A 7500-nucleotide genomic window follows, 5' to 3' on the forward strand; every position below is an offset into this window, starting at 1 on the left:
TTATGATTTCATCAGAACTCAGATAGTTTTCGATAGTAGAATTAATACTGTAAGAAGCTTGTAGGGGCATTGCTGATAATTTGTGAATGTTAAGATTTGAATCGCTTGCTCCATGAAAAGTTTTGGGTGGCGTCGAAGATAGTGTAACCCTCGAGCTCACAACAGAAAGCGTGCCCCTTGTGCCCACTTTCCTCAATCAATGCTCTGCTCCCTGTTGATCACAGTGTCAGGAATATAGCCGTTGCAGCTTGCAGGGGAAAACACAAACAAGACTTGGCGGAATTTAGTGCAAGCAATGAAGACAAGACTTTTTACTAGGCCTGACACAGTGTTGCCTCGACTCTGCACTGGAGGCTCCTGTATTGTGCTGCTGCCCCCCACCCCTGCCCGTTCCATGGGGAAGTCCCCTGGCGCCTCTGGCGGTAGGGACACGCAGGCACCCGGAACACGCCCCTGGAGAGCTCCCCCGAGGGACTCTGCCTCATGTTGTAATAGGACGAAGGTTGAATGTGGAGTGCAAGGTATTTAACGCGTGGTGAGGAACGGTACTGTCGTAGTGGTAAGATAAAGCTATAGGTCACGACTAAAACTCTTTTCCTCTTATTTTATTGAATAATGGGCATCGGTTTCTGCTTGCCAGAAGAAAAGTGTTCTTTTTTTTTTCTTTTCTTTTTCTTGTACTTGCTGAGGCCGAGACAGAGTTTTGGCCTCCGTGCCGCTTGGCACTTGTGGTTCGCAGTGTAGAAGATATGATTTAGGTAGTTGAATTTGTTGTTTTATTTAATTATTCTATCTTAGGCAATTTTATAATATTTTATATATTTTATTTACTTAAAAGAAAGAATTGTTAATTGATAAGTGATTTAGGGCTAAAAACCAATTGAGAATCGAACACGACGGAAGGACACGGCAGGTCTTGCGGCGGCGTCGGGCGGAGGCGCGTGTCCGTTGGGCTTTCCTTGGCGCCCGACGGCAGCAAGTAAGGCCGTTTTTTTTGGAAATCTCTATTTTTGCACAAATATGAAGAGAGCAAATCATTAAGTTGAAGTTTGGATTGTTCAGATATCCAACTCCAATGCTGATAAAAAATGGCAAAAAAAATAATGGACGTTTTATGTCAGTTCCCGAAGATTTGACTGAAACATTTTAATCTCCTTATTTTACAGACATAACCTAATTTTGAACTTAACAAGATATATTTTAATATATTTAGACTTCATTATATGCCAGCTTTAGTTGATGAACTATACTTATTACATGTTCTAAGAATGGCAACCAATAAATCAATATAAAGTCTTTATTCGTTGTTTCTTTATCCGATATTCATTGTGTGTTTTATTTTTATTTTCTTCAAGAAAATGTGTGTACACTTGTCGGTCTAAATATGAATTTGATATACAAGAGAAATAGAGGAAGAAGCAGACCCTGAAACATTGGAAAACTAATTGAAAAAACAGAAGGGTGTGCGTCATGGGAACACAAGAAAACTACAGGGACGAATAAATATTCTCACAAGAAAAGAAAAAAGAAAAAACTCGGGAAGAGACAGGTTTCATAATAAAGTGAAGAGAATACCGACAAATGACCACAATTTTCAGTGCAATAGAGCTGTTGCGTATGATCGATATCACAAGGAGTAATTATAAAGGAATCCTATGAACACTCAAGGTTCATTCTTCCTTGCATTTTAATATCACTTTTTCACTCTTGTCCAATTGTTTATAGTATGCACTCTCAACATTCAACGCAAATTTCATTTTCCTGTATATAGGTTCTATATGCATATTTCCATGCATTACTCACATGCACGCCGTATGACGCGCCATGCATTAATCGTTTTATCTCCCCCCTTCCAAATTGTATGTCATTTTATTAATCTCCTAGCATAAAGTTGAAGCATTTCAGGCATTGTGTGCTTCACATACACAATATAAACATACCTCACACGGGAAACACCGCTACGATGTACCCACATCTAAGTAATTCACACCCTTCCTAAGGAATGAACATCCATAATCCTCCATATATGTTAGAAAAGTACCCTAAAGCGTTATATACCCGCAAGCATGTGCGCGCGCGCGCGCACGCACACACACGCACGCACACGCACGCGCACGCGCGCTAGTGAGTGAATGTGCATGTGCATATGCATATAGAGATCGTTAAATGTGTAAATGCCTGAATCATGACAAATGCGTCCTCTCTCCGGCAAAATCATGGATTATTATGCTTATACGTAAGCAATAAAACCTCCCTAGCAGGTATCCCGCGTTCTCCCGCCCGACGCCCGACGCTGCAGCGCGTCGCCCGCCCACCAATATCCACACAGATACAGACACACTGAGCCGAAGTCAACGGGCTTAGAATTTATTATCAGCAAATGCACACTTGTGCCAATCAACTTGCCTCATCCCATAACTCTGATAAAGTTGCGTGAATCAGCAGGTCCGTCATCATTCGTTGAAACATTATTCATATCTATTTTTCGCTGCGTTTCCCTGTGGATTTTCACAATCTCTTTGTTCTTCCTCTCCATTTTTGGACTTTTTGTCTTTTCATCCGCTAATGCTTTTTCGCTGATCTATAGCAATTACAAGAGTCGGTATTAATTTGGTGCAGAGGATGCTCTTATATGGGAGATACAAACACGGCAAGGAACACTGAAGGAGAGAGAAAAAGTATTTAAAGGGTGCATGGACCTCTCCTGTGGCGCTGGTGTGACCTTGCGCGTGAGGGAGAAGAGGAGAGAGGGGGAGGAGGGGAGGGGAGGAGAGGAGAGGGTGTAGGAGGGGAAAGGGAGAAGTGAAGATGAGGGGGGATAAGAAGGGTGAATAGGGGAGGAGAGGAGAAGGTGGGGGGGGGGGGTAGCGAAGTATAGGGTGGGGGAAGTTAAGAAATAAGGGAGGGTGAGGAAGAGACGCGTTAGTTTGCAGAAAGGAAGGAGGATGAAGCGGAGGGGAAGGGAGAGGGAGACGAGAAGAACTAGAGGGGATGAAAGGGAGAGGCTAAAAATAAAATAATATTGAGAAAAAGTGAGAAATATATGGATCAATTAGAGAGAGAGAGAGAGAGAGAGAGAGAGAGAGAGAGAGAGAGAGAGAGAGAGAGAGAGAGAGAGAGAGAGAGAGAGAGAGAGAGAGAGAGAGAGAGAGAGAGAGAGAGAGAGAGAGAGAGAGAGAGAGAGAGAGAGAGAAAGGAGATGAAGAGATTCAAAGCCAGAAAAGGACATACTGAGTTGGTTGGAAAATGACATAAAGAAAGAAAAGAGAGAGAGTGAGATAGGGTCACGCCTTAAGGTCACCCCAAGACTTTAGACGAGACAAGTAGACGGGAATCTTGTGTTTGCCATGTTGCCACATCTCGCGCGTCGTCGTCGGGGAGGTGCGACCGCCGATGCCACATCTACATATCTTTCGTCACGTGCGTCTTGTCAACAGACGATCAATAGTCAGTCAGTCTGGAGGTGCAATGAACCTACGGCTGTATCCTTGGGCTGTACCCTAGGGTCATACCCTGGAGCTTTACCGAGTTGAATCCCTTGGATGTACCCTCAAACCATACCTAAGAATATGCTCCTTGACTCTACCTTTTGACCGTATTTCATGGCTGAAGTTTCAACTGCTCTCCTCTATGACTATGCCCTTTGGCTGTACATTTTGTCTGTATTCCTTGCCTGTACCCTTTAGCTGTCCCGCATAATTATGCATGGGTAGTTGTGAACCTTAAAATGTGCGTGCGTGTCTGTCTGTAACTAGATGCTGGTGTTTGTTTATTCGTTTTTGTGTTATTTTCTCCTGTTGATATCGATGTTTCTCTTGAATTGTGTGCAGCTGAATGCTTTTTCATTCAGTTCAACCTCTGGCAAGACTTTCGTATCACTTAGCTAATTTTCCTTGATTGTATACAGTAACCGATTTGCTGTATTTTAGTCCGCCCCTTCCCCTCTGAAAAAAAAGGCTCTGTATCAGTTGATGCGCATGCGTTTTCTATCTCTTTTCTCGTGTCATTCTCTCTCCTGTGTTCCCCCTCTGTTACGTATGCTATTCCGGCCCCCTTGTCCCTCCCCTCAATCTCTCTTTATATTCCTCCCCCTCTTCTCTCTCTCTCCCTTTTCCAATTCTCCCCTCTTCCCCTCCCGAGTCTCCCCTTCGCACTGAATTTAATTTATTTCCCCCTCCTTCCCTCTTCTCTCTTTCTTTCTCTGTCTCTCTCTCTCTCTCTCTCTCTCTCTCTCTCTCTCTCTCTCTCTCTCTCTCTCTCTCTCTCTCTCTCTCTCTCTCTCTCTCTCTCTTAACATTCTATACATTTATCTCTTAGTATGTGGATAGATCGATGAATTTACCAAATTTCGCCTTCTCTTTCTCTTAGTCTGTTTTAGTAACTCTCTCTCCCTTCCGATTTTTGCAGGCTGTCCGGAACAAGAGGCTAGCCAGTCGAGTAAACGTATGATTACCTCCATCTTCGACTTTTATTCACAACTCTGCCTTTCGCTCTTTCGTCTCTCCGTCTACAAACATAAAACTTCGGCCATTAAGGATGCAAAGATAAAATTGCTTTGACCGATAATAGCTTGATGATGCATTTAAGCGGACTTTATCCCCTCCCCCACCCCGAAAAAGGGCCTTCGAGTTGCCAATTTGGACTTTAAGTCGAGAGAATTTACCTTCTCGAAAACCGAATTTAGTAAAAGTAATGAAGCAAGTATTCATTAAAACCTCCATTGCAACGGCTGAAAGGAGTGACGGATCGCGGGCTTCCTCTCCTGCCTTGGATTTGCGGCTGAAAAGGAGGTTTTAACATTTTTAACACATTGAAAACGAGATATATTGATCGAGCCAGCAAGTACTATTGCCAAGTCGCGATTTTAGCACTTCTTGGTAACAGCGCTTCTTTTTCTGTTGCGTGAGTGATTTTATCTTCATTCTAATCGGGAAGTGATTAAAAGTCATCAGAAATAAGACGACGTAATTCATTAAGCAGATACAGAGGTGAAAAAAATGGAAGAGATAAAATACGATTAGATAAGTACGGCGCTTGGTGTTGCCATATCGTGTTTTTGCAATTTACAATGCCCAGAACGTTTACACTTGCAGCCTATTCCTGCTTCCCTTGCTTGGCTCCCCCTCCTACTGCCTGCTTGTCTCTTCATCCTGCTGCCTGCATGCATGCCACTCCTACTTCATGTTTGCCTCTTCCTTCCGCTACTTACTTGTCTCTCCTTCTTGCTACCTGTGTGCCCCTCCTGCTCCCTGCATACCTACTATTTCAAATGGGTGTTTAACTCTCCTTCCTCCTACCTGCTTGTCTTCCCCCCTTCTGCTTAAATGCATTCCGTTCTACTACGCGTTTGTCTCTATCTCATTCTACCTGCTGTCTGCTTGGATCCCTCTCCTGCTGCCTACTTGCTTGCTCCCTTTTGCTTCTTTCTTCCCTCTTGGTTTTGTTGTCTTCATGCCCCCTTCCCTCCCTCTAGCTGCTTACTTAATTTCCCAATCCTTCTGTCTGCCTGTCGTCTGCATTCTGCTACTTCCTCCCTCCCTTGCTGTCTCCTTAGCTTCCGTTCCTTCTTGCCACCACATTCCTGCTTGTTGCTAGCCTAAATATCCGTGTGCAAAGTGCTCCTGCCAGACGAAATTCCTGTCTGGAAAGAGGATGTGTCTTCGTTTGCTTGCTTGCTTGCTTATTTGCTCGGCCGGGGTGCATCAGACTCCCTTCTTTTTTGTCACTGCTTGCCGGCCATCTTGCTTGCCACCCCTTCCTGGCAGCCCGCGATCGTGCTTGCAGTCCATTTCGCATGCCGGCCGATCTAATATAGCATGACAGATCACCCTTTCCCCTCCTTTCTCCCCCCACCTCCCCCTCTCCCTGACTCCCCCTACCCCCTTCTCCCTACCTTTCGCCTTCTACATGTCCCACCCCCTCCCTCTCAAGCCTCTCACCCATCCTCCCTATCCCTCGACCTCTAACCCCCCCCCCCTCCTTCTTCCTGACCTTGCCTTTGCATGAATGGCAACAAAAGCAACGACAACAGCGCCTCCGCTCCGTCAATAACGCTGCCATAACGAACAATGCCATCTCCAAGGCCATCCTAGCGCTTCCCCGCGCGCCAATTTGGGCTCGGCCGCTCTCCCTCTCTCTCGCTCTCTCTCGCTCTCGCTCTCTCTCTCTCTCTCTCTCTCTCTCTCTCTCTCTCTCTCTCTCTCTCTCTCTCTCTCTCTCTCTCTCTCTCTCTCTCTCTCTCTCTCTCTCTCTCTCTCTCTCTCTCTCTCTCTCTCTCTCGTCTATGTCCCTTTCTCTCTCTCTCTCTCTCTCTCTTTCTCTCGTCTATGTCCCTTTCTCTCTCTCTCTCTCGTCTATGTCCCTTCTCTCTCTCTCTCTCGTCTATGTCCCTTTCTCTCTCTCTCTCGTCTATGTCCCTTTCTCTCTCTCTCTCGTCTATGTCCCTTTCTCTCTCTCTCTCTCTCTCGTCTATGTCCCTTCTCTCTCTCTCTCTCTTTCGTCTATGTCCCTTTCTTTCTCTCTCTCTCATCTATGTCCCTTTCTCTCTCTCTCTCTCGTCTATGTTCCTTTTCTCTCTCTCTCTCTCTCTTTCATCTATGTCTCTTTCTCTCTCTCTCTGTCTCTCTCTCTCTCTCTCTCTTTCTCTCTTTCTCTCTCTCTCTCTCTCTCTCTCTCTCTCTCTCTCTCTCTCTCTCTCTCTCTCTCTCTCTCTCTCTCTCTCTCTCTCTCTCTCTCTCTCTCTCTCTCTCTCGTTTATGTCCCTCTGTCTCTCTCTCTCTCTCGTCTATGTCCCTTTCTCTCTCTCTCTCTCTTTCATCTCTCTCTGTCTCTCTCTCTCTCTCGTCTATGTCCCTCTGTCTCTCTCTCTCTCTCTCTCTCTCTCTCTCTCTCTCTCTCTCTCTCTCTCTCTCTCTCTCTCTCTCTCTCTCTCTCTCTCTCTCTCGTCTATGTCCCTTTCTCTCTCTCTCTCTCTCTCTCTCTCTATCTCTCTCTCTCTCTCTCTCTTTCACGATTTGCATTTGGCATTGCTTGTGTCACGGATTCCTTCTCTTTTGGTGTATTTGGGGAGATGTTATAAACTTACGTAACTCTGTTGGGTTTTATTTTGAGTTTTTTCTCCTACCTCTGTAAAAAGGGCTTGGGATACGATTTACACAATGTGCTTTATATACGACAAGCGGTAGAAGTTTAGTGTGGCAATATGACTGCTGAAATTCAAATACTTGTGCATTTGTCAGCGTCAAGTGACCAAGATGTCCTTGTGGAAATCGGCTGAATGCCTAAGGTACTGCAGATATGAATGGATAACAGATGATGTGTGTGTTACAGCAACTCATATGATGTCATTAACTTCCTGGCTCTCTCTCTCTCTCATTCGTAAGACTTTGGAATTTGGCGGTGTTTCTCTCTCTCTCTCTCTCTCTCTCTCTCTCTCTCTCTCTCTCTCTCTCTCTCTCTCTCTCTCTCTCTCTCTCTCTCTCTCTCTCTCTTTCTCTCTTT

Source organism: Penaeus japonicus, unplaced genomic scaffold (genome assembly GCF_977035675.1).
Source record: "Penaeus japonicus unplaced genomic scaffold, GWHDUDI00000001_assembly GWHDUDI00000025, whole genome shotgun sequence".
In the NCBI taxonomy this organism is placed as follows: domain Eukaryota; kingdom Metazoa; phylum Arthropoda; class Malacostraca; order Decapoda; family Penaeidae; genus Penaeus; species Penaeus japonicus.